General features: G+C 46.3%; 1 protein-coding gene across 4 annotated transcripts in view; it reads right to left on the minus strand.

Annotated features, from left to right (window-relative positions):
• Positions 1 to 27,405, minus strand: part of ST3GAL5 (ST3 beta-galactoside alpha-2,3-sialyltransferase 5) — a 296,048-nt gene that overhangs the window by 199,503 nt on the left and 69,140 nt on the right. The window contains exon 1 of one of the 4 annotated variants that reach the window (XM_086964247.1): positions 8,764 to 9,461. The exons of the other annotated variants lie outside the window; for them this stretch is intronic. The gene's annotated coding sequence lies outside the window, so the exon portion shown is untranslated. Of the gene's footprint in view, positions 1 to 8,763; positions 9,462 to 27,405 lie in introns of those variants that run through there. 4 annotated transcript variants of the gene reach the window in all.

Below are 27,405 nucleotides of genomic sequence, written 5' to 3' on the forward strand. Positions count from 1 at the left end.
TGTAGCCGCCTGGGATGGCGATGGCGATGTCGAGTGCTGAAGAGGCGTTCATCCAGGTTTCCGTGAGGAAGGCGACGTCTGGTGAAGTTGTGTCGAGCAGGTTCCAGAGCTCGACGGCGTGTCTGTGGACGGAGCGGGTGTTGAGCAGGATGCATTTCAGGTGGCTGCTGCTGTTGTTCGTCGTTGTCTTGGGCCCTGCTGGGGTGGTGCAGGTCCGGATGCAGGTGAACTTGCAGGAGTTGCAGCAGAAGGGTCCGTGGGTGCGTCTCGGGGTGGCATGGTGGCAGCCCGGGAATCGGCCGGTGTTGAGTGCGTAGAGTTCAGTGGTGTCGTAGGTCCGGCGGGTGGGCTGGTGCCTTGGAGGACCAGGGGTCCTGGCACTGGGCGCGGTCCAGGCGCGGACGGGCTTACCTTTGGCGCACCTTCGACGCTCCGTCGGCGCGCCCGCTGCGCGTGCACGCTGCACGTACGCGTGGACTCCACCATAAATGGCGTAGTGGGGGGGGCGGGGCGAGGGCGGAGCAGCTGGGGAGCGGGTTGGACCAATGGGCGGGAGTGACGAGCGAAGCTGGGCGGGGCCGCAGGGGAGCAGCGGCGGGGAGCGGGGAGGGGGACAAGCGGCGGGAGGACACGAGGACGGCACAGGAGGCACAATAAGGGGAAAAAAAAACAAGTCACCACAATACAGAAGGCAGAATAGCCAGGCAAACGCTGAAACAGGCGAAAGGACCGCTGAGACGATCAGGGGCACAATGCAGGAAGTGAGCCGGTAGAGTGACGATCCAGCCACACTCCTGTGCGAGGCAGCAGCGGTGGGGTCGGGGGTCCCGGCACTCCGTGAGGGAGCTGCGCGGCGCGTGGAGTGACCAGCCCTGCAGGCAGGGGCAAAGGTCACAGAGCAATGTTTAAAAGAGCTGACGGAGCAATGGTTTAACTGAGCTGAGGTTTGATAAATAGTGGGGTTTTGGGGACCCCGAGGAGTGTATATGTTGGGGCTGATCGTAGATCTTAAATATATGTGAAAAGGAGGTGGGCTCATTTTATAATACAATCGGAGTATGTTCAGCTATACAAAACCTTTGGAAGAGACAGCAAGCAGAGCTACTGGCTGTGCTGAGTGGGAAGTTGTCCCCAAAATATCAAACATGGAATTCCGAGCTTGCCTATTTTCGGAATGTGGGTAGAAATAGTCCTGCCGAGTATAAGAAAAAGTTTTATTTCCTATGGTTAATGCTGGGGAAGGGAGATATGGCATGACACTGGGTTATTACTGGAAGCTGTATGGAGGCAAGGAATTGACTGGTGCACTGGGAAAGAAACATCAGTATTTGACGGATTCCCAAAGACGTAGAAAAATATTTTGACTGAATGAGGAAATGCCTAGAAATACGTACAAGGTACCAGAACTAGAGCCCGATATACCCAAAGGGTGAACGAATTAAGAAGATAAGAAACTATTTTAGGGAGGATCATTTTTGAGTATATGTGAGGAACATGCCAAGAAACAGATAAGCAGTACAGTATAAGGGAGGACGGGAACCGCCGTATACAATAAAATGCATAAAGGTGACTGTGCAAGGATACACTAAACATTTTCTCGTTTGTAGTGAAATATGTTCTTCCTCATCAATATGTAAAGTGTGACATACAATTATTTTAAAAATCAGAAAAAAGCAAACCTGAATTGATACAGCAATAAGAAAGTGCAATATGGAGAGGAGGGCCTTTTGTCAGATGGACAGGACTGAGATTAACATGCAACAGATAGGGATGGGGTGGGGAGGGAATTAGGATGGAGGACTATGACCTTCCTACCTTCCTAGGGCACATAAAGTTCCCCTCTTGATACGAGGCAAAGGATGCTACTTGTTAGACACTTGTGGTTGTAGCAACAGGTCAGAAGTTAAGAGGCAAGCGAGGTGAGAGTAACGGGGCTACTAGGCTAGATGGGTGACAGAGCACATAAACTCTTTGAAATGGCTTTCCTGAGTGCGGAGTTCATGAAATAGTTAGGAGAGTTGGACTAGTTCTCGGACAGGACAAGCCAACTCATGGAGGCAGAAGTAGTAGCACCTAGGAATATTAGGCAAGGAGTGGAGAGATGTCTTAATAGGAGAAGGAGGTGGTTCAAGGAAGATTAGATGGACAGCATTTTGAAAAGGAACAGATAGGAGTTGAGAGTTCTGGGGCTGTTAGACACAGAGACGAAGGTTTTTAAGAACGGTTGGATAGCATCTTCAGGTGCAATAGCACGGCATTTGTTTAGGCTATGCTGCGTTATGCCAGAATTGATATTAAAGTAAAGCACAGATACTGCATCTAAGCACTCCTTTTTCTACTTAAGAGTGTCAGGATTGTGCAGAGTCACCCTAGGATGGTCTGGGGGTGTTGTGACTGATCAGTTGAGTGGAACAGTTTGGTCGACGATTCAGGTTGGGATTGGTCTACTGGACAATGTAGTGCAATCTGGAAGAGATTAGGTGAGACAAACTGAAGGCGGCGGCTCTTTTCTGCCATATCCTGCTCACCGCACATCACTGCATGAGTCAACCTGCCCTCTCTAGGATCGTTTTGGTACATATTGAGAGAATAATGTTGGATGCTACCAAGGGCAGCTTTGGTTTTAAGCCTGTGAAGGAGTGATTTTGGGAAGGGGTATGGACCCGATTAGGAGGGGAAGGAGGTTTAATAAGAAATGAATGGCATGTTGAAGGGCTGTTTTTGGTGGATGGAGTACAGTTTATTTGCATTAGCTAAAACACTTGCTTTAAGATTTAAAACATGACGCCAGGACCATGCAGTTATGAAGTGCAGGCCTGTCGTATTAAAGCGCTGTTTTTTTTTTACTTAAACAAGACATCATGTATCGCCCAGTAGTTCACGGTCAATCGTTATTGAGTCTGCACGATTGCTACTAAAACATAGTAAACTCAACATATACCACAGTAGTAAAGTGCATCATGAATTTCGAGGCACGTTCGGTTTTTTAAAAATTGACCTCTCAAACAGGATATTATCACCCTTTGCTCCTTGCAGCCTCATGTAAAGCTAGAGACTCCATGTAGTTGTGCAACCGTTACTGACCCTCTACCATTACAAATGTTCCTTTCACTAGCCATTTCAATACTGGAGTGTAGTACAGCTGTCGGACATGTTCTTCGCAATAGATGGTCAGGTGTGGGGGCAAGTCGGGCACATATACGTCCCCAACAATGAATACCTTCACTTGAAAATACACATATTAAAGCAAACTGAGGGAGGCCCTAAGATGGCAGGTGCACAACAGCCCCGCAGCCTGCCTCATGCCTGGCTTTTAAGTTGGTGTCACCAGGGGTAGTTCCTGAGCTTTTCAGTGTTTTGCTCTTAGAGTGGGAGAACCGACGACATAGCTTCGGAAGTTTGAATTGTGTCAGGAGTCCCTTGGCACTTTACTGGTGGCTCGTTACGGAGCGGATCAAGTTCTAGCTACTTTGCTTCATGCAGAAAAGAGTCTTCAGGTCAGGACTTGCGTTTCTGTCTGAACATCTGGTGCCTTATTGGCCGTTCGCTCACTGAGATCAAAGTCTCTTGTGTTGAGAAGATATCCAGTGGTGGTTGAGGCTTTGGCATTTTGCGGCCAAAGGATGCTGATCCAAGAATCAGCCACATTTTTTAAAAGGCAGTTAGTAATCTTTTTTGTTGATTCATTTCTTCAGGCTTTGCTCTCCAATTTGGCGGCCTTCTAAGTTACTAGGACTAAGACTGCTTGGTTATAGTTGTGCTTTACAAATAGACATACAAGACAGCGCTGGCGCCATTATCTTGACTCCACACACCGGTGTCTCAGGGGCCTAGTCACAAGTCAAATCTACCTTAAGGGCACACTTTTGAATATCTTTACTACTCTGTAGTAACTTTACACTCTGATTTTGTGAATATCCCGCAGTGTACAGCTACGTCCTCCCCCTCCCCCCAACGTTCAGGGGGTGGAGACAAATTAATAAGTGTAAAGTTACTATTGTCAAAACGGAGACGTAAATCCACCACCATACATGGCCACCACGGATACTACAATGGCATCACATAGAAAATAATGGACTTAGGGAGTTAAAACCCCATAAGAAATAGTATTACATTGTATTAAATGGTTTAAAATAGTTAAAAATAAATATATATCACTTTATGCTAGAAATTATGAATTTTTTTAAAATAAAAACGTTTTATTAAATAAAATGTAATACTAAAATGATTTAATAAAATGTGTTTTTAATTTAAACATATTTAATATCGTACTGAAGTAGAAATTAATGTAATATTTGGAAATAATTACATTAATTTTCATTTATTCTATACATCACTTAATTATAAATACATAAAAAAATGCTTTATTAAGGGAGACATTTATTTTGTTTAATCTTTTTTTTATTGAGCATATTCAAAAGAATATTTGTCATTTACATTAAGTTATTAATGCTGTATTTTATGCCAAGTTTATGATAAATATGTAAATTTAAATTACATTAATATTTAACACATACATGTTTTTACTAATTTTTCCAAGTTTAATAAACGTTTTTACTTTAGCCTACATTTGACTATATGGGAAACGTTAAAATGTTAATGCATTAATAAGTTAATTTAAAATTTACTTACTTTGGATGTGTTAAATAAAAAAAAATCATAGTTTAAAAGAATAAAAAAAGATTGTATGTACACTAAAAATGTATTATGTATTAATAATTATTAAAACCACCTCTTAGACAATTCAGACATAGAAAGCCACTGTCATAATGCAGGTCTGCTAGGACTGAGTGCCTGCTGCATAGGACACTGCAATTAAAGACCCCTAGGACTGTTAAACAACTTTAGGTGAATTAGTGCTCGGGTCTAAATACATTTTGTAAAGGGTGGACTCCGTACCAGGTCATAGGCTGAGCCAGATTGATGGTGTTGATTAGAATCCCCTGGTTGAGCAATTGTTGCAATGCAGCATCTTCTAACATTTTAACATGTGGTGTAACATTCTGGCAATGTTGGTTTCAAATAGAAGGATTTTCTCTTTTTTTCTAGAAGATGCGTGATGGCGATATTTTTAGAGGTCCTATCACAATGCTATGGAATCACTATGTGCTGATGAACTCGTTGACAGCTGTACGATGTGTTAAACAGTCTTAAACCACTTTGTTTTGAGTAAGCTGTATACAATACAATGCAGATGGGATCGTCGCAGTTAGCTGTGAAAAGTTCTCAAAGCAAAGCCTGGTCTCCACCCGAGTCTCTGCTCCTTATATCCATATGGAGATATTAATATGTAGTGTTAAAACTGGGGGTCTCTAGTTGGCTGAGGCAGTTACCTTAGTCCAAATAGGGACCCTTGCTTCTAGTCAGCGAAAGGAGGGACACCCTCTTTGATAATCCTTGCTCACCTCCGGGTAGCTTGGCACGAGCAGCCAGGCTTATCTTCAAGGCAATGTGTAAAGTATTTGCACTGTGTCACTCTCAGTGACACAGTGATAACACCACAAATGGACACCACACTGATGTATGAAAATAGTGGTATCTTTATCAAGAAGAAAGATAAGGTAAGACCAAACGATAAAAATCCAACATATGACTATTCGTACTATTTCACTTTGCCGGTTATTAGGCCAACACACACTTGTAGGTTCTTGCGGTATTGATGAGCAATTTGAGATGTTCGAATGCAGTCCTAAAGCAATACTATGCAGTGTGTAATGCAGTTCGTAATGCAAGAATAATGCAATCCTCAATGCAAGTATTCAGGCAGTTCGTAATGTAAGAATAAAGCAAACCTCAATGCACGTAATCAGGCAGTTTGTAACGCAAAAATAATGCAATCCTCAACGCAAGCAATCGGGCAGTTCGTAATGTAAGAATAAAGCAAACCTCAATGCACCTAATCAGGCAGTTTGTAACGCAAAAATAATGCAATCCTCAATGCTCGTAATCAGGCAGTTCGTAATGCAAGTATAACGCACTCCTTAATGCAAGTAATAAGGCAGTTCGTAATGCGAGAATAATTCAATCCTCAATGCACATAATCAGGCAGTACGTATTGCAAGTAGAACACACTCCTTAATGCAAGTAATAAGGGAGTTCGTAATGTGAGAATAATTCAATCCTCAATGCACATAATTAAGCAGTTTGTAATGCAGGAATTATACCAGGTCAATCGACGTGATTAACGCTGGGACCACTAGGCCCCAACCACAGAGAACAGTCCTGAACTTCCGAGGGCGGGCCCGGTACTGCCGGGCAGGTCTGGGCCGCTCGAGGACTCCGCGAGTCTAACGCGATGCAGCTTGAGAAAGGCGGGAGCACTCCTGTACTCCTCCTGCACGCCTCCCCAGGCCACATATGCTTGCTGCTCCAGGCCGGAGTCCAAGCCTAACCTAGGGGATGCGCTGCCTCGCTCTCTCTCTCTCTCTCCCCGATCGTCGGACGTCCTGCTGGGTGCTCCCGATGAAGATGCAGCTCCAATGCAAGGCGCGATGTAGCCAGACAGGTTATGGCGCTGCCTTCTCCATTGCGGATGATCTTGGGCAGATTCCACTTGCAAACAACGATAACGATTACCTCACGACTTCCTTAGCTTTACGAAATCCTTCAGCGCGTTGTGGCTCGGGCCAGCGATCATGATCAGCAGCCTCCGTTACGATGACGGCTCGGGCCACAAACAGCTACACAGCAGCGTGGACGATGATTCACGCTGCGGGGGCACTTTCCAACCAGCACCAAGGAACCCCCGGCAGTCTCAGGCTGGACACGCACAAAGCGTCGCTGAGACTCGGTTGTGTTACGGGCCACACAGTCCCAGGGCAATGCTTACAAAGGTCTCAGTCTGCAAAAAACACACTCACACAGTGTCGCCGAGACACATTGGGAAACTTTGATGTTCCTGAGTTTCCACAACAGGGAACAAGCTCTCCTAGGGCCCTTGGAGACAAGTTACCTCGGGACACAGCACACAGCAAAGTCCGTTATGCCTCTCCTTAGTTAAATCAGCAAACTGCAGGCCAGACCCAGAACACACAGCAAGGGTCAGTCCTTCTCTTCAGTCTCTTCAGCTGTTCTGCCTGGACAGAGGTTCCTCTTGACCACAAAGTAGTTTCAATCCTTTTCAGTCTTGATCAGTCCAACTTTCAGGGGTTTCAGCGCTCACAGTTACACCCCTAAATGTCTTTGAAGTCTTTGTGTTCAGGGCGCACTGACCCCCTGTCCAAACCAGTTCTAGGTGTCTCCCTGCCAGTGACACCTTCTTCCTTTGATAGAGGGGGTCTGGTTCCTCAATCACTCATCAGGAGGTGGAGCCATTCTTTTATGGCAGCAGCCCAGGCCTCTTCACATCCAAGGGGTTACTCCTACCCTTACACTCCAGATGCAGGTCAGTCTGTTGCAGTCTCAACTACTCCTCCCCTGGGTCAAGACATTTATCAGATCGCATCACATTCAAATCCAGACAGTCAATCCACAACCAGGCAGAGACACAGAATTGTTATAACAAATAAAAAACAGCCACTTCTAAAAGCGTGGTTTCTAAAGACAATTCAAAAACCACCTTCACAAAAAGAGGTGCTATTAAATTGTAAGTTCAAGCACGCTAAACGTCACCTCTCCATCTTAAGCCTATGGGAAGATAGGCGGGAAACATATTACACAGCCTTCCCCATTCTGTCATATGGGCAAGATGGACTTGCAACAGTGAAAAACAAAATGAAGAGTATTTTACTGTTAGGACTTGGTACACACCTCGGCACGTGTCCTTCCTTTCAGACACTGCACCCTGCTCAGGGGGTAGGTACGTTGGTCCTACTGTAGGGTGTCTGAAGTGCATGGGAAGGGAAGGGAAAGGTAAGGCCTGGCAAGTGGTTGCACTTGTCAGGACAACATGGCAGTTAGCAAACTGTGTGCAAGCACTGCAGTGACAGGCCTGAGTTCTCTCTTTAGGGCTACTTGTGTGGGTGGCACAATCAGTGCTGCAGGCCCGCTAGCATTACCAGCCCTGGCACACATAGTGCACTTTACTAGTAAGGTAAACAACAATAATTATGGACAACCAATTACCGTAACACTTTATACAGGGAGCATATGCACGTTAGCACTGATGAGCACTAGTAAAGTGTCCAGAGTCCTAAAATCAACAAAAACAGGTCAAAAACAATAGAGGAGGAAGGCAAAAAGTTCAGGTATGACCCTGCAAAAAGGGCAAAGTCCAACACATAGCATGTGAGACGCAACCTTCTGAAACTCACCCCACTTCCCCAGAGCGTGATAAGCATGGTCAATGGCCTTCAAGACTCCACATTAGAAAGAAGGTATCCTGCGTGAAAGGGGTCTGCACGTGAAGACCATGTTTGTGGTGGGAACGCCGCGTGAGGCCTACCACGCTGAAGTGACATCAGAGGAGAAACGAGTTTAACTTAAGATCGACGGATAAAACAACAGGGCAAGAAGTGAAAAAAAACTATAGTAGTGGACATCAACATATAAGTTTATGACTACACAGCGCAGCGCCTAATAAAATGTACTGCACTTCTGGTAATTGGATTCTCCTAACAGCAGGTAATGCATGCATAATTAACTCGGCTGCCATGAATAATGCATTCCAACGAGGGAGGGGGCGCAGCTGTTTACGGATCCCCACATGGCGCGATCCTGAGGCCTCGCCTCGTACACGACACCAAGCAGATATTGCTACCCGAAGTCAAAAAAGCGGGTTAATTATTTGCAATATTACATAAGAAAAGGACGGTATGGACAAACCTCGTCTAGGCCCATCAAGAGCGGAAAACACTGAACGCGTCCTGGGTCCCCGGCTTCTCCCGGTCCGGACTGACCTTTGGTATCAGATCACAGCGCCCGACACCTGTCGGGACTCGGGAGTCCCTTCCGCTGGGAGTCCCACGAGAGGGGGGCGGGCAGTAAAACGATGCGTGTATGGAGTCTGCTAAAAGGAGGGGTGCAGAGTTCAATCACCAGCAAACTTCCCTCCCGCACGTCACTCTCTGGCGTACATTATCAGTTCACAGGAAGAGATGCTGCACCATAAAAAGGCACCTGGCTCCAAGAATGGAGATTTGTTTGGCTGTGCGTTTAATAAAAAAAATGAGTCACCCACGGAGTTATTCCACGGAACTTGCACAAGGAAACATTCAAGCAGAAAAAATGTACTTCCGAAATATGCTGCAAACTCCCAACACTTCACCTGCATCAAATTAACTTAGTACCCTGTCAGACACAGCGTGTTAGGTTATCAGCGGCAACCGCTGTTGCAACATCACAAAGTCCACTCCACCCGGGCGCGCTTGCAGATCTGATGTCAGCCATTGACAAGGGGTGGAGAGGTCTAATGTGGATTACAAAAGCATTTCGCGCGTCTAACATAACGGTGGCCACAGGAGGCGCCAGAGCACACCCTTTCACCCCTGGATAAAGTGCGTAGTGACAGGCAGGACACGCACAGTGACCGCCGCGACGACGCACGGTCACCGGACGGGTCACTCGCCGCTCGTGGGCAGCCCAGGCCTCCAGAACACCTTGGAAGCTGCGCCTCCTGGCTCCATGAAGGCCCAGAGCTGCTACTTGGAACCGCGAGCTCTCCACAGAGTATGAAGACAGTGCTTAATTTGAGCCGGTGTCTGCAGGCACTCTTTATTTGAGGAGCAGCACGGACTTCTGCTAATAAGACTTTCGATTTCAAAGTATTTTGTTAAATTTTACAGACAGGTACATTCGCTTTTCCATTACGGGTACTAGCCAAGCTTAGTTGGTGTTGCCATGGTTACAGGTAGTTGGTATACATGTTTGGCCGACCCTTTTACAATGTCTTGCTAGGAGAATAAGGGCAGCTGAGAAAAAAAGAAAAGAATTGATCCGGTATAAGACAACTCGAGACAACGAGAGAAAGAAGGGATTTAAAGCCACACTCAAAAGTGGCAAAAAAAGGGAAATGAGCGTACAGTGGTGAAGAAGAGGGAAGAGGAGGAGAGGAGGAAGGGATTAAAAGCCACACCCAAGAGTGGCAAAAAATTGAAAAGAGCGTTTAGTGGTGAAGGAGAGAGGGAAGAAGAGGTGGACTCCAGACACCAGTAGCGCCAGTCTAGGGCTCGGAGAAAAACTCTGCACCCTGGCGCTAAGGCGACAAGATAAAACCCTTAAAGGTTTCTCAGTGTCTGCCATAAACCTTCTTGACCTGGAGACAGTCTGCAGCTTTGCGGTTTCTTCTCCAACTTTAGGAGCCGCTGCCGAGATTGGCTGCATGAAATTCGCGAATTAAAGCAGAAAGGTGCTCAGCAGGCCTTTGGCACAATATGGCCGCTGCCAGGCGCGGACCCTTCTCGGGGCAGGCGCTCGCAAGCGCTCCTCGTCCTACCCCACTGAAACAGGCGACTACATTTGTATACGTACGTTATAAAACGCTCCCATTCTGCCTGTTCCACAAGAGTTGTTGCCTGTTATATTGTAGAAGAGTAACTCTCAATGAGACATAATCGTTTCTGAACATTGAACAGCTGCAGCTTTTATACACGGATATTAATAAAGGTGCACGACTTTCAGGGTTAAAACACATGAACACTAGGGCAGCTTGGCCCAGAAGAGTACTTTGGAGGGATTGAGCAGGAGACACCCCGGGCGAGTGAACAGAAAGTTCCCTTCCTGGAGAGCAGTTCACACAAGTGGCTAGTGCAGTATTGTGTAAACAGCGCGGGCCTCGCTGGCGCGGGAGGTACTTTAGCACGGCCCCAGGCATGTTTGTGTAGTGACAGCTTAAATCTCACAATGGATCTACTATACAGGCCGGTTAGATTCCCTGCGCACATATCATTGCAGCGTGAGTGGCTATCTCGAGTTTCTTGCAAGCATTCGACCACTCTCTTCCGAATAAGTGGGGTCACCTCTGTAGTCCAAACAGCATTATTAGGACTGGAGCCACCTAACCGAAAGGACAGCCCACCCTTTTCCCCTACATCACAAAGGAAACGGAAGCGTTTGCTAAGCACTCACAATTCTGGAACGGAGCGCAAAGGGTCACCACACTATTTTGGGCAGTTCATTAGCCAGGTGACTATCCCCATGGCAGACCTGGGTGCATTTCGGAGTCTCTCTGTAGACCTTCCCTCCCGCACTAGGGCCTGGACCCTCCTTGGATTGGCCTGTCTCCCTGTGCTCACGCGCTCTCCCTCCAGTGTGGGACCACCGTCTCTCCGCTCCATAAGACCCAGTCTTGCTTCTTTTCCCATCTCTGGCTACCAGTCGTCTCCAGCCCCTGCAATCCGTTCTCACCAGCAGCGAAATCCCAGTTTTTTGCCCGTCAATTTTTGATGTAACCAAGATCTCCTCACTGGGTGTGAATGTTTGATTTGTTCCACAATCCGCCCATCATTTGTGGGTCCCCGGCTCACTGTGCCCCTGGATTCAAGCTTGCCTGGCTGACTGAGAGCGATACCCTGAAAACTGTCCCAGTATGCCAATTTCTGGTCCAGGGAGGACCTGGCTTGGCAGTTCGGGCCGGACTGTTGCCATAAGAAGCAGGGTCAAGACTGATTTGCATATGGCTATGTCTAAACTGGGGTGGCAAGGTGAGCAAAGAACAAAGCATTTAACCCAGATCTCTTGACTGGGGGTGAATGATTGATTTGTTCCACATTCCGTCCATCATTTCGGTGTCTTTTACATCCATTTTGTCCAGCATGACAGCCAACCTGGTCTTAGCTGTGCTTAGCGTAATCGTCACTCTATCAACCTTCTTGTGCAGGCTGTCATATGTCTCTTCACCTTGTGATAGGCATGTCAAGCTGCTGTCATCTACACCATCCAATCCAGTCACCTTCTCACGCGGTTATGGTCTAAAGGGGAAACGTTGGGAGGAGCCCCCCCTTCTCTGTAGACCTAGATGGGTCCCCAAAAGGGCAGGTGTGTGTGATTACTCCATCACTTTTATTTACATGGGGATCACCCCACCTGCTCCCACACCTCAAGCTAGGTCAATCTCTTCTTTATGCATCGCTCATTGCCTCGAAGAACTGGCACCCCTCAGGTCTACAATATTGTTGTTGTTTATTTAAATGGGCATATGACAGTTCCGAGAGACAAGACTTTAATCTTGGGTTGAGCACACATGAAATCATGCAAAATGAATGCTAAAGCTACTTTTGCGCTTTGTAAAGTTGCTAAGTTTATGAACTTTGCGCGTCTCCTCCTGTGGGTGGAGTTTCTCTTGCAAAACATACGTTTTAGCAGGTTTTTTTACACCTTGAAAGGAAGGTCAATAAATTGTCAATTTGTTTTGTTTAACTTTGCGATTAAGAGTAGGCGACGTTTGACAATTTAGCCCTTTTTCTGTCTAAAAACAAGTACAGGTTTATCAAAGTGTGTGGTAATGCTAAAATAGGGTGCCATAAGCTTTACATGGGAGCTTGTTGTTAAGAAGTGGTCATTCAAAACCATCAATATTTTCTTAGACCTGAGCTGTAAAACTAACTACAAAGTAGGAGTATGGTAATTACAAGCTATGAATAGGTATTTAGCCCTGGGTTGCTGTTCCTCGGTCAACAGAAGTTCAGCCCTGCAGCTTTTCTTCTGTGCAAGCACTGACTCGCATTAGCATTCACACAGGACTGTACAATCAGCAGGTGGACGCCTGACTTTCTTGCTGCCGGTACCCGCACTGCAAGCTGCTGAGCAACATGCACTTATGATCTAGTTGAAGGATCTTTTTTCCTTGTAATTCAATGCTACTCCTTTATGTCATGCAGTCCAGATTCACTCCCAACCACAGTACAGAAACAGCACTCATCGCTGCCACAGATGATAATTGCCTAATGCTTGAAAAAGAAGACATAGCAGCCGGCATTGCCCTGGATCTGTCTGCAGCATTTGACACAGTCTCGCACCCCATCCTCATCAGGTGGATGCCAATCTCGTGCAGGCAAGGGCCCATTGTTTTGCTGGGTCAACTCCTTCTTAACAGATCGAAGGCAAGCTGTTTAGTCTGGCACCTTACTCCCCGAAAGCCTTAACACTCATCTGCGGAGTGCCTCAAGGTTCATCTCTCAGCCCCACAGTCTGTAATGCTTCTATGATCCCTCTTGCCAATTTAATCCACGCACACATCAATATACTCGCCTACGCCAATGACCTGCAACTCATACTCTCCCTCTCAGACAAGACCCCAACACAGGAAACAAGTTCACCACTTGCATGCCTGTAGTCACTAACTGGATGAAAACCAGCTGCTTCAAGCTCAACACCAACACAACAGAAGTAGTGATCTTCAGCAAGACTACCTCAAAATGGGACCCCAACTGGTGACCGGCCAAACTATTCCAAAGCTCGTGGGTGCTTGGTATGGGTCAATCAACAACGGACTGGACATGACTACACAAGTCAATGCAGTCACTGCATCCTGTATCTACACCCTGAAGATGCTGAGGAGAATCTTTAAATGGCTCCCCAGCAACACTAGAAAAACAAATTCACACCCTAGTCACTGGTAAATTGGACTACGGGAACACCCTCTACACTGGAATCAGCAAGCAACTAACTAGAAGACTACAAACTATCCAGAACTCAGCAGCCAGATCCAACCTCTTGAACAGAACTCACATTACATCACAATTCAGAGAGCTCCGCTGGCTCCCGATACACAAACAAGGTAATTTCAAACTCCTCACATACACATTCAAGGCACTACACAACTTAGGTGTATCCTGAACAATCACATCTATTTCCACCAACCACTCAGACACCTCTACTTGACTCATACACAGAATCAGATCAGGAGGATGGGCATTCTCTTACATCACCCCTAAAGCATGGAAGGGCCTTCCACTCCAAATCAGAGCTTTCTCCGCCCTTCTTCAATTCCGAAGAAGCAGAAGGCCTGGCTTTTAATAATCCAACCTACTGGAAGCAGAGCTAGCCACATAAATCTGCTCATCACCGGAGAACCCATGCAGGCGATATGCACAACATAACTGCAGCTCTACATTACTTGTAATTAGTGGAAGATAAACTTCCGCTTTGATTCTAGGTACAGCTAGCCATGGAAGGATAAGTGCACAGTACCCGCATAGAAGTGGTACTATCCTACAACCTATGGTCTTCTGCATACCTTTGTGTCACATTTGACAGTTTGCGAAGTCTCAAAAAAAAAAAACCTGAGCAGATGGGAGTATTTCAGAAAAAATAGGTTAAAATGCAAATAAAACCTGCAAAATTCAAATGTGAAATGAAAGGTTGGAGAGAGGATACTATTCAACACAATCAGCAACTGCTTGACACTAACGGCAACATATTTTGGTGTAAATCAAGTTTGCTATTTATGGTTTTGCACGACATTAAGACTCCACGGGTTAGATGTACAAAGCTTTTTTACGTTCACAAATGGGCACAATCGCAGCATCAGGCTGTTTGCAAACTCAAGAAGGCATTTTTAAATGTACGAAGGCTCAATTGAGATTTGCTAACCTGTTACCAAACTGCAATTTGGGTTTGCGATTCGCTATTAGGAACAGACATGTTTAGGGCGTCCATGCCTAATAACCAGGGGTGTGGAATTTAATAAAATATCTACTTGTCCATGGGGCAGGTTGCTTCATAAATCTACTTGTCCTGTAACAAAATCCACTTGTCCCTTTGGTTCCATTTATTGCGGCAACAAATTATGGAAACAATCTCATTATATTAGAGCTCTAATACAGCCTCTCTGATTATGCCAGGGCTCATACCATAGTAGGGTGAATACTTGCAATCCCCTTATGTTGCCACTTGTCCACAGATCTACATACTGGGGGGTGAAGGTAGTGGTAAGCAGTAGTTCCAAGGTTAGAATGCCCTTTTGAGTCTGAGCAAACCTACTAACTTGCATGTTTTAAGGGTTTTCAGTATCTCTTCTCTAATCTTTTCACATACTGAGAAAAGTTTGAAACTTACTCCTGATAATGGCAGACGTAAACCTTCTTCCAGTGTTGGGGAATAAATTAGTTGGAGGGAAAGTGTACTTGCAAACATTCCGATTTTCGCATGGGCAAATCTACACATGCATATTTGCTCGAGCTAAAATGCAGTTCACAAATATTTTCTAGGAGTACTATTTCGTGTCCTACTTCTGGAAATTCTTGGAAATTCACAAAAGCCGTATAGCCACACTTTATGCAAGGACACATACCATGGCTGCAATTTTGAGACTTTCTTTAATAAATGGGCCCCAAATTTGGTTTGGCGTTGACCGTGACCTTTTACGTTTATTAAAATTTCGTCTCTTTCTGTAGCGGCTGGCTTCACTGTGAGAGCATTCTATTCTTTCACAAGGAGCATATCAGCACACAAAGTAGTTTTGTTCAGAACCAGTAACTACTGTGGCAGTGTGTGCTTTTTGAGACCAAAAAAAATAGTTTTTCCTTTTGCCAATGCTTGTTATAAGGGTGAGGGCACGGCAGCTCCCACACCAATAAGGTTTTGCAAAACACAGTTTTGTTCAGCGCCAGTAACTACTGTGGCAGTGTGTACTTTCTGAGACCAACAAACTATTTTTGCCAATGTTTGTAATAATGGTGAGAGCCCGGCAGCTCCCACATCAATAAGCTTTTAGAAAAACCATGCCAAAACAAGTCACACATTGACAAAACTAAAAAGCTGACCACCAATTTCAGACCTACTGGCTTTGCCAGTGCTTGTTTATTTTTGTTTCCCATAATATTATTGAAACTGGTGACACTGATTTTTCATTATGAATAATTTTGGTGAATACTAGCATAATCAACACATTTTACTAAATGATGCTGCAAAAAAAATGTTTCCTGAAATTTTACAGTAATTTAGCGAAAACGTTTTTTTCCTGCTTTCATTTTTTTTTTAATGAACATTTTATTTTGAAAGCAAAAAATCATCAATCTTGCTTTCAAGCTTCTGCAAATATTTGCACCAAATCAGAGAGCATTCTGGGAGCTTTATACATAGCCTCATATAGCTAAACTTTGAAAACTTGTGTACACATTTTTATACTAGAATCACTGTCAGCAGTGCAGTCAGAGCTTACAACATTTACCTAGAGCGCTCACCCTAGTATTAAAGGCTTTCAATTAATGAACCATAAATACAAGTTTGAACAGCATTAAGGTACGGACAAAAATATTACCCAAACTGCAGACAGTGCCCTTCCCTGATCCATAATGTGGTACTGTAAATGGCAGCCAAAGGGTTTGTGTTGCAGGAGGCTGTGTCTACTTGTCCCAAGGACAAAATACACATGAAAACCTGTTGCCCTTGCCCCAAACAATATGTCCTGGGATCAGGCTATAGGAATTCCACATCCCTGCTAATAGCACATCGCAATAGCATCGCAATAGCATGTATTGTATTGCAATTGCGTTTATATAGCGCTCACTACCCCTGACGCAGCGTTGAATCGCTTTTCGGCGATTAGCAAGCTACTCTGGAACCCATAAAGAATTAGTGGTGAATTAGTATTGTAATATATAAAATTAACTTGCAACCAAAATGCTGTCGCAAAACATTAGCCATTTACCACCAACTTCAAATTAGTGGTAACTCATTCGCAAATTGGAAGACGCCCCCAAGGGACCCCTTCCCCTTTGTGAATTTGTAAAAAAACTGCTTTGAGCGCAGGCAATGGTCCAATGGATCACTGCCTACTCAAATGAAAAGAAAACTTTTCATTTTTCTCTTAGAAACGCATCTAGTTTACCTTTAAGGAAAACGGGCTGCATTTAAAAAAAACTGCTTCATTAAAAAGCAATCACAGACATGGTGGTCTGCTGACCCCTGCAGGCCACCCACCATCCCTGTGATTTTTTGCGATTCCCAATGGGTTCCATACAGACAGGGATCTATCCCATTATTCTTGAGGTAGGTCTATTTGCAACCCACTGAGAATCGCAAAAAATGTGTAATACACACATTTGTACATGGGTGTTTGCGAATACTATAGTGTTGTGTGAGTTTGTAATGACGAAACCCTTGCGGCTCCTGATGGACTCCCTAGACCTGTGATGTAAGCTTTAAAGTGTAGTGAACTAAAGGCATGTTTAGAATGTGGGGTTTGCAGTTAGACGCAGAAGAATACGTTTCATGTGTGGCATAGTCATTGGCAAGTGCCTGGGCTGCGGAGGACACTACAACTGGCGACGAGATACAGGATAAGTAACCCAAAGATCAGAAGTGCTCTCCCAGGCAGTTTGCCGTTGTCCAGCAAACTGCTCATGCATGCCATATATGCCTCAGTCGAAGTGTGGCATCAACGTTTGGCGCATATGGAGTGAAAACGCAGATCTGAGCTGTGTAAAACACGTGAAGATAAGGAAAGCTTCAGCAAAACGTTCACATCGTTGGGCAAAAACCTGCTGGGAAGGTCACAAGGAGAGGTACAGAATTACTAAGCAACCTTAAGCCATCCATCATATGGCGTGCTAATGCTACTAGCAGAAGCGCTGGTTGGCAGAGATCAACCAGGTGTCAGGCAGTACAAAGACATGCAACAAAATTCAACCACAAGAAAAGTTAATCTGCTTACCAGAACTATGCCAAGAGTCATTGTGCCACAGTGCTGGGCAGAGTGACCCCAGAGGAAGCCCCTGGGGTAGTTCTTGCCGAGCTGTCCATACCCAAAGTGGCACGCCACCAAAGATGCCGGACGGTACCTCAGAACAACTCTGAAGGTCTCCCAAAAGCAAAAGGCTCCCATAGAGACCAAGAAGGAGGTTCCCGTTTCACAGACGGTCCAAAATGATCCAGAGGCCTGCACAGTACAGGGCCTTAGCGACAGTATGGATGAAGCAGGTCCTAGCGTACAGCAGATGGTGTCCGAGAAAACTCCACCTTCAGTGTCAGCCAATCTTGGAAATGGTTACAATGCAGCTGCATTCTTGAAACCCCCACCATCACCATTTGATACATCCAAAAAGCTGAATATTGGTGACAGATAGACTACTGGATAGAGACATTTGATGATTTAATTGATGCGATAGAAGAAGCAGATGTCAAAAAGATCAAGTACCTTAAGCTTCTTGCTGGTGAAGGTGTAAAAGAAGTCCTAAAGAAAATGCCAAAAGCTGAAGAAATTGCACAGTCAAATCAAGGCAGCCTTGAATCTCAAATTCATTTAAATGGCGAAATGTAGATTACGAAAGGTACATGTTGGGTCAAGACCAACAGAAAGCTGGTGAGACCATCGACAAATTTGTTGAGACTGGATACGCTCAAACACTGTAAATTCAATGAATTTAATGATGAGGAAGCTATGCGCTTCAGAGTGATTGATTGATGCTCGTCAGACTCAGATGACTAATGCTGAGAAAATCTTAGTCTGGAGCATGTTTTTATGGTTGCCAGGACTGAGGAGTATTCTGATCCACAAGCTGCGGACATGAAGGCCGGATGTGCCCAGAGTGAGTCACTCACGAATTTGATAGGTAAGACAATGTACAAGGCTGAGGGGTAGAGTGATTTCGCCACAGAAAAAGAAGTTGTGCTTCAGTTTGGATTTTCATATCCACACAAAGGTAAATGTCCTGCCATTGGGCAAATTTGCAAAGGCTGTGAAAAAGAGAACTATTTTGTAAACGTGTGCAAGGTTGAAAGAAAAAATAAGTGCATCATGGAGTGAAGACAACATGGCCGCCCGTACGTTCCAGAAGTGAAGTTCAACGCATGCACATAAGGCCAAGTGACCACATCAGCTTGTGCAAATCTACACCACATGAAGACAATTGACATTTAAATCTTCATCAAACAGTTCTTCAGTATCAACGTCAAGTGAATGTGACGAAGATGGTAATGCCATGTCAATGTTTACCTCAAAGAAATGTGCACATGTTGGACTGGCCGCCTGTGAGATAAAATACCTGTCCAAGAAAAGTCGACCTGACAAAACACCAAAGTCATTCAAACATTGTCAGAAAATTTCACTAAAAGCCAACAGGTATTCAATACCTTTCATTATTGACAGTGGTGTGTCAATACATTTTATGCTGGAGGAGAAATATAACGAACTGTCAAGTGCCCAACATAAGCCATTGAAAACTAAAGTGTATACCAGGGCTGCATCAACGCCACTAAAAAGTCAAGGCTCATTTGAGGCAACGAGAAACAGGAAAGAACAAGCATTGGAAATGCAATAGGTCTCGCAGTAGGAAAGTTTGAGCTATAGGTGTTATTTTTTAGTTTTTTATTTATGTGTTGTTTTTTCTAAATAGCTAAATTAATAGCTTTCTTCTTTACAAAGCCAATAGTTATAATTTTTGTAAATGTGACACCTCTAGCATTTGTAAAGCAACATGTTTTGTATTAACGGGACTTATATGTGACTTATATGTATTGATATAAAAAAAATCAATGGCTTTAAAAACAATTAATAATTAATACGTAAATAAAATGGATTTTATTTTATATTGCCAATAGCTTAAAGTTTATTAAATATATTTAGTGAAGATGCTGTGGTTGCGCTGGGTGAGGGGTTGAGGGTGAGTGAGGGTGAGTGAGGGTGAGTGAGGGTGAGTGAGGGTGAGTGAGTGAGTGAGTGAGGGTGAGTGAGTGAGGGTGAGTGAGTGAGTGAGGGTGAGTGAGTGAGGGTGAGTGAGTGAGTGAGGGTGAGTGAGGGTGAGTGAGGGTGAGTGAGGGTGAGTGAGGGTGAGTGAGGGTGAGTGAGGGTGAGTGAGGGTGAGTGAGGGTGAGTGAGGGTGAGTTAGGGTGAGTTAGGGTGAGTGAGGGTGAGTGAGGGTGAGTGAGGGTGAGTGAGGGTGAGTGAGGGTGAGTGAGGGTGAGTGAGGGTGAGTGAGGGTGAGTGAGGGTGAGTGAGGGGGTGAGGGGTTGAGGGTGAGTGGGGGTGAGGGTGAGTGAGGGTGAGGGTGAGGGGTTGAGGGTGAGTGAGGGTGAGGGTGAGGCGTTGAGGGTGAGTGAGGGTGAGTGAGGGTGAGTGAGGCTGAGGGGTTGAGGGTGGGTGAGGGTGAGTGAGGGTGAGTGAGGGTGAGTGAGGGAGGGTGAGTGAGGGTGAGTGAGGGGTTGAGGGTGAGTGAGGGTGAGGGTGAGTGAGGGTGAGGGTGAGTGAGGGTGAGTGAGGGTGAGGGGTTGAGGGGGAGGGTTCGAGGGTGAGGGGTTGAGGGGGAGGGTTCGAGGGTGAGGGGTTGAGGGTGAGGGGTTGAGGGTGAGGGGTTGAGGGTGAGGGGTTGAGGGTGAGGGGTTGAGGGTGAGTGAGGGTGAGTGAGGGTGAGGGTGAGTGAGGGTGGGTGAAGGTGAGTGAGGGTGGGTGAGGGTGAGGGTGAGTGAGGGTGGGTGAGGGTGAGGGTGAGGGTGAGTGAGGGGTTGAGGGTGAGTGAGGGTGAGTGAGGGTGAGTGAGGGTGAGTGAGGGTGAGGGGTTGAGGGGGAGGGTTCGAGGGTGAGGGGTTGAGGGGGAGGGGTTGAGGGTGAGTGAGGGTGAGGGGTTGAGGGTGAGTGAGGGTGAGTGAGGGTGAGGGTGAGTGAGGGTGAGGGTGAGTGGGGGTGGGTGAGGGTGAGTGAGGGTGAGGGTGAGTGAGGGTGAGTGAGGGTGAGGGGTTGAGGGGGAGGGTTCGAGGGTGAGGGGTTGAGGGTGAGGGGTTGAGGGTGAGGGGTTGAGGGTGAGGGGTTGAGGGTGAGGGGTTGAGGGTGAGGGAGGGTGAGGGGTTGAGGGTGAGTGAGGGTGAGGGTGAGGGTGAGTGAGGGTGAGGGTGAGGGAGGGTGGGTGAAGGTGAGTGAGGGTGGGTGAGGGTGAGGGTGAGTGAGGGTGAGTGAGGGTGGGTGAGGGTGAGGGTGAGTGAGGGTGAGTGAGGGGTTGAGGGTGAGTGAGGGTGAGTGAGGGTGAGTGAGGGTGAGGGGTTGAGGGTGAGGGGTTGAGGGGGAGGGTTCGAGGGGTTGAGGGTGAGTGAGGGTGAGTGAGGGTGAGTGAGGGTGAGTGAGGGTGAGTGAGGGTGAGTGAGGGTGAGTGAGGGTGAGTGAGGGTGAGTGAGGGTGAGTGAGGGTGAGTGAGGGTGAGGGTGAGTGAGTGAGGGTGAGTGAGGGTGAGGGTGAGTGAGGGTGAGTGAGGGTGAGTGAGGGTGAGTGAGGGTGAGTGAGGGTGAGTGAGGGTGAGTGAGGGTGAGTGAGGGTGAGTGAGGGTGAGGGTGAGTGAGGGTGAGTGAGGGTGAGGGTGAGTGGGGGTGGGTGAGGGTGAGTGAGGGTGAGTGAGGGTGGGTGAGTGAGGGTGAGTGAGGGTGAATGAGGGTGAGTGAGGGTGAATGAGGGTGAGTGAGGGTGAGGGTGAGTGAGGGTGAGTGAGGGTGGGTGAGGGTGAGTGAGGGTGAGGGTGAGTGAGGGTGAGTGAGGGTGAGGGGTTGAGGGGGAGGGTTCGAGGGTGAGGGGTTGGGGTTGAGGGTGAGGGGTTGAGGGTGAGGGGTTGAGGGTGAGTGAGGGTGAGTGAGGGTGAGTGAGGGTGAGTGAGGGTGAGTGAGGGTGAGTGAGGGTGAGTGAGGGTGAGTGAGGGTGAGTGAGGGTGAGTGAGGGTGAGTGAGGGTGAGCGAGGGTGAGTGAGGGTGAGTGAGGGTGAGTGAGGGTGAGTGAGGGTGAGTGAGGGTGAGTGAGGGTGAGTGAGGGTGAGTGAGGGTGAGTGAGGGTGAGTGTGGGTGAGTGAGGGTGAGTGAGGGTGAGTGAGGGCGAGGGATTGAGGGTGAGGGGTTGAGGGTGAGTGGGGGTGAGTGAGGGTGAGGGTGAGGGGTTGAGGGTGAGGGGTTGAGGGTGAGTGAGGGTGAGTGAGGATGAGGGGTTGAGGGTGGGTGAGAGTGAGTGAGGGTGAGGGTGAGTGAGGGTGAGTGAGGGTGAGGGTGAGTGAGGGTGAGGGTGAGTGAGTGTGAGTGAGTGTGAGTGAGTGTGAGTGAAGGTGGGTGAGGGTGAGGGGTTGAGGGTGATTGAGGGTGAGGCGTTGAGGGTGAGTGAGGGTGAGGGGTTGAGGGTGAGTGAGGGTGAGGGTGGGTGAGGGGTTGAGGGTGAGTGAGGGTGAGTTAGGGTGAGGGGTTGAGGGTGGGTGAGGGTGAGTGAGGGTGAGTGAGGTTGAGTGGTTGAGGGTGAGTGAGGGTGAGTGAGGGGTTGAGGGTGAGGGAGGGTGAGGGGTTGAGTGAGGGTGAGGGGTTGAGGGTGAGTTAGGGTGAGGGGTTGAGGGTGGGTGAGGGTGAGTGAGGGTGAGTGAGGTTGAGTGGTTGAGGGTGAGTGAGGGTGAGTGAGGGGTTGAGGGTGAGGGAGGGTGAGGGGTTGAGTGAGGGTGAGGGGTTGAGGGTGAGTGAGGGTGAGGGTGAGGGAGGGTGTAGGTTGCAGTACTGCGGAAGAGCGGTGCGCATTGATAGGTCACAAGACCTAAAGAGAGCCTCTAAGAATGAAAACAAGTGTCAGAATAGCCAGCCAAGTAAGAACTATCCACTCTAGAATGAGCTGTGCCTGTCAGCGATGTAGAACTGGCAGGCAATTACATGAGTAAGGTAACTTGACCGTGCTGCAGGTCGAAGAAATCGATAATGATTCAGTGGCTCAGGAACTCGTGACTGCCACTTGAAGAAATATGCTCCAGCTGCGAGGAGAAATAGATAAGATTATGTGGCCTAAGAACTCGTGACTGCCTTTGAAGAAATCTGAAAAACAGAGCTCCCGCTGTGTGCAGAACACCGCTCTGCATGGGTAAAAACTCAGTCCCAGAAGGAAGACAGCGGGTAGAACGTTCGCTGAGGCCCAACAGCTGAGCGCACACTAGGCGGAAGGCCGCCGAACGCTCTGGCAAGAGAGTTCCCGCTGAGAGGAATCCCTGTGTGGAGATGTGAGCTGGGGAATGGGGCGGAGCGGGTAAAAAAAAAAAAGACGGAGGGAAGGCAGATAAGGGGAGGGGGGAGGTGAAATGCGACACGGCGGGCAGGGGAGGGTTAGGCAGCCATCTGTTCAAAACCACTGGCTACAACTGACGGAAGCGGCACCAGGGGGAGAATGTCGCTTCAATTGCAATCACTAGGCAAGGTGAGTTCAGATAACATCACAACTCCAGGGTGAGAGCGTCGCTACAAATAGTAATCGCTGGGCAGACGAGGCAATTCAATACCAGGGCGTTCACGAAACACTCCGACAGAACAGTTGAGGGAAACGCGCTGTAGATACAGCACTGCGTGAAAGGTAGCGATAAACAATGCCCAAGATAAAAACCAGGATTAAAGGACGTTTACTAACAAGTATGATCCAGTGAAGCTTCTCAGTTGTAACGAAACATATCTGGTCAAGTGGGAAATCAAACAATGGGTCCAGGCAGATGTCGAACATTCTGTTTACGGGTGTTAAAGGTGCTTCAGAGAGTAAGCATGTAATATCAAGAGCTTCAATTTAAAGGGAAATATTTCTACATAGTATTTGAACTTGAAATGTAATTTTTAAATTAGCTTCCCGTTGATCTTGCTGAAATACCCTAGCAATGAGTATAATGAAGCTTCAGTGAATAAGATAATATATTCCAATCTATGGGAGGTGTGGCAGGCAGGAGAAAGTCAGGAGGGAGGAGAGGGAGGAGGGGGAACTGCTTGCGAAATGAAATTAAAAGCGGCCGGGCGGGAAATGCTCTCGGTAGCATTCGTTTGTAATACAGCAAATAAGTAATCCTTTCCTTTGTTGTAAACAAGGAGCAGCGAGATCTTCAAGATAAAAACCAGGATTAAAGGACGTTTACTAACAAGTATGATCCAGTGAAGCTTCTCAGTTGTAACGAAACATATCTGGTCAAGTGGGAAATCAAACAATGGGTCCGGGCAGATGTCGAACATTCTGTTTACGGGTGTTAAAGGTGCTTCAGAGAGTAAGCATGTAATATCAAGAGCTTTAATCCTTTCCTTTGCACGGCGGGCAGGGGAGGGGGCGGAGCGGTGAGAGGGAACAGACGGTGGGAAGGCAGATAAGGGGAGGGGGGAGGAGAAATGCGACACGGCGGGCAGGGGAGGGGGCGGAGCGGGGGCCTGGAGTGCGGCTGAGGGAACTGATGTGCACGCGCTTTTAAGCTCAATGCGCATGCGCATTGAGCTTAAAAGTCACGGGCACTGCAAGGAATCGCCACGATTCCTTGCAAGTTGGATAAAGAGTGGATAAGCCCCCATAGTCTCGCTTGCTCGATGCGCATGCGCATCGACAGGCGAGACCTAAAAGTACCAGCACCCATTAATCAATCAATCAATTAATCATTCAATCAAGATTTGTAGCGTGAGGCTGCATCACCCGTGAGGGTCTTGAGGCACTGGGAGAGCATGCTGTCAGTTCTCCTATTGGTTGAACATTCAGGTCTTGAGGTCCTTCCTGAACTGCAATACAAATGTAAGGAATAGCCAGAGTGCAGACTGGAACCAGTAAAAAAAAAAACACAAAGCACAGCAAATGCACTACTATCATAGCTATCCTGCCCAGGCTATAATCAATTAATCAGGGGTTTGTAATATGTGATTACTCACCCGTGAGGGTCTCAAGGCGCTGGGGGGGGGGGGTTGGGGGGGGGAGGTGAGGTGGCGGCAGGATCATTCAATGAGCCAGCTCTTGAGGTCCTTATTGAATTGGGTCAGCGAGGCGGATTGCCTGAGGTGGAGGGGCAGGGTATTCCAGGTCTTGGCGACGAAGTAGGAGAAGGAACTTCCTCTGGTTCAGGTCTTATGGATCCTGGGGATGGAGGGTAGGGCGCGATGGGTGAAACTGAGTTGTCTGGCGGGTACGTGGAATGCGAGGCGCTGATTCAGGTTTGCTGGTCATATGTTGTGGAGAGCATTGTAGGCATGTACGATGCGGGATATATCATTTCATATAAGGCAATTGATGAGGGTGATACCAAGCTTAATAGAGCAGCAAAACACAGTCTTTAGCACAAGAATATTTTAGTGTTATTCCCCTGCTTAACACAAGCATAGCGATTAGAAAGTGCAGGTCTGCAGATTCAAGATAATTATCCATGGACAAAATCATGCGGGAGAGCCAACAGAAGAGCAGACTACGCGAAAATGTCATCAATACAAAACACGCTGGAGGTGTACATGTATTCGGTTAAACTCCATTGGTCAAATTGAAACTGTTCTACTGATAAAGAGCCCAATGAGGACTTAATGTGTCACTAGCACTATAGCAGCCATTCAACGTCATTGCACAGCCCTGAGTAAGATCAGGGTTTTCTATGGACAGTTTTAATGTTAACAGCAGCTGTTCTGTATATGTTTTTATGCACAGAAATGATTTCTTGCCATTTCAATCATTTTATTGATTTACTTCTGTCAGTACTTTCGTCACTACATTTAGTTTTATGATGTGTTCAATGCCTCAATGCTAAAGTATATTAGTTATTTGTAGGTAATATTTTATTAAAAGACATTCAATAAACAAACGTTTGTGCAACTCCTAAAAAAATATTTAACAATTATACTATGTAACAGTGGTTAACAATGAAACAGAGTAATAGTGGAGATAGTCTAAATTCAATCACTGAATACCCGTGTCATGATACTTGTTTAAGAAAGAAACAGCATATAAAAATTGCAAACAAAACAAAGAAAATATAAAATGCATTCTCTTTTTTCCAAAAGATTAGAAATCCCCAAAATCCAATTTAACCTGTTGGTATTACTGTATACGTGCTGTTGACATGTTTGTTGAAGCCATTCTTCAGGGTGCACCCACTGAAGTGTAGCTAACGACATCCATACTCTGACTCAATCAAATTTTCTCCAAATTTTACAATAATTTATAGCATCGCTCCTTTAGCTGATTCTCATTAAATCTCAGACGAGTGAGTTAACACTCCCCTAGCGCTGCATTAAGCTTAAGGTTTATGATTTCCACTCTTCTGATACTTTAAAGTTTCTCAGTTTCCTTGACCCAGGCAATCTTTTTCACAATGTAATCAGATAATTCGCCGGCTAACAACCATGCCAAACACGACCTTGAGTGCAATTTGTGACATTTGCAGATTTGCGTCATAATTCATTCGATGCTGTAAAAAGTATGCTAATTTATTTCTGCAAGAGTACATTAGCTGCAGTTTTCTCAGTGTGAACTTTCTTCTGCAGAACCCTTTTTTAATTGTTAAACATGAATCTAAGCAACAAAATGTGGCAAGTCAGGAAGCAAAAAACTATGAAACTGTGAAGCTGCAAACTTTATATAGACACTATTGAAAGATGAAAACAAAGAAAGAATTAAACCACCATTCTACCTTTTTCGGTCCAGCCTAAGTAGCACACGTGCAGTCTCTCAAGGCATGTTGTATTCACTCTGTGGGCTTGCAGCCCACTCATAGGCTTCTCATCTCCCTATTTCTTCATGGCATGCATTTGTCATGCCTCTTCCGGTGTTTACTCCTCCATGAGAGCAGGGACTAAGTACTGGATAAAATCTCTAGTTACCAATTTTAGCATCCGTTTACGAACAACTGAATTTAAAGGAGGATGGAATTTTTTTTAGAAATTACCCATCATTGAAAGATTTTTGCTTTCCTGAATACATGAATGAAGCTTTAAATCTGGTGATGAAGAGTTTTCCTTTTTTGTTTTATGCAGAAAAATGTGGTAAATGTCTCAACTGGGAGTGTGCTGCGCATTTATAAATACTGTTGCATTATGAGTTTGTTTGAAGGCCCGGGGAGCGGAAAGGCTTTTTAATCAAGCCCTTATTTGATCTAAATTGACAGCTTGTGGATTTTCGTCCTCTGCTCCTAGAATGCTCTAGTTTCCTCCACCATTTTGTGAGCCCTGTAATTGTTATCACTTCAGGAATCAAAGCGCCATAATGCCTCCTCAGTATTAGGGCTTATTACTGCCAATTGGAAAGATTAGCTACCTAGCTCGGACTCTCCTTTCATTCTAGAGCTTTTCTTATATGCTCAGAGATAAGCCTATTCAGTTTTATGTAAGCATATTGGTTCACTTTGGCTGAGACTCCTCCTCCTAATAGCTTCTCTGGACTAGTTTTATCCTTTGCGAATAATCCAGTCGCATTTTTACCTAAGAGATCCTTAATTAATATATAGAATCACCTCTGCCTGTTTTGAAAATGTATTCAGCGCATTCAAATAAATCCCAAGGGTCTTCATGTACGAATGCGAACGGTCGCAAAGAGCCTGTGGCAACGCTAATAAACGGTTAAAAGGGATCCTCCTCTCCCAAAAAATCCCCTCTGCCCTTGACCTTGGAGGATATTATGGATGAACTGATAAATATTCGTCCATTCATGGCGGATACCACTGTGACGCTTCAAAGAATTGAAGATGAATGGTCTGTACTAAAGACTTACAGACGTTGAACAAAGGATTAGTGATGTGCGGGATGTGTTTGCTACAGTGGATATTTTATATAAAGAGGTCGCTCAATTGAAAAAATTATCTGAGGGTTTGGGAGATTGAAACAGAC

Source organism: Lissotriton vulgaris, chromosome 3_2 (genome assembly GCF_964263255.1).
Source record: "Lissotriton vulgaris chromosome 3_2, aLisVul1.2, whole genome shotgun sequence".
NCBI lineage: Eukaryota > Metazoa > Chordata > Amphibia > Caudata > Salamandridae > Lissotriton > Lissotriton vulgaris.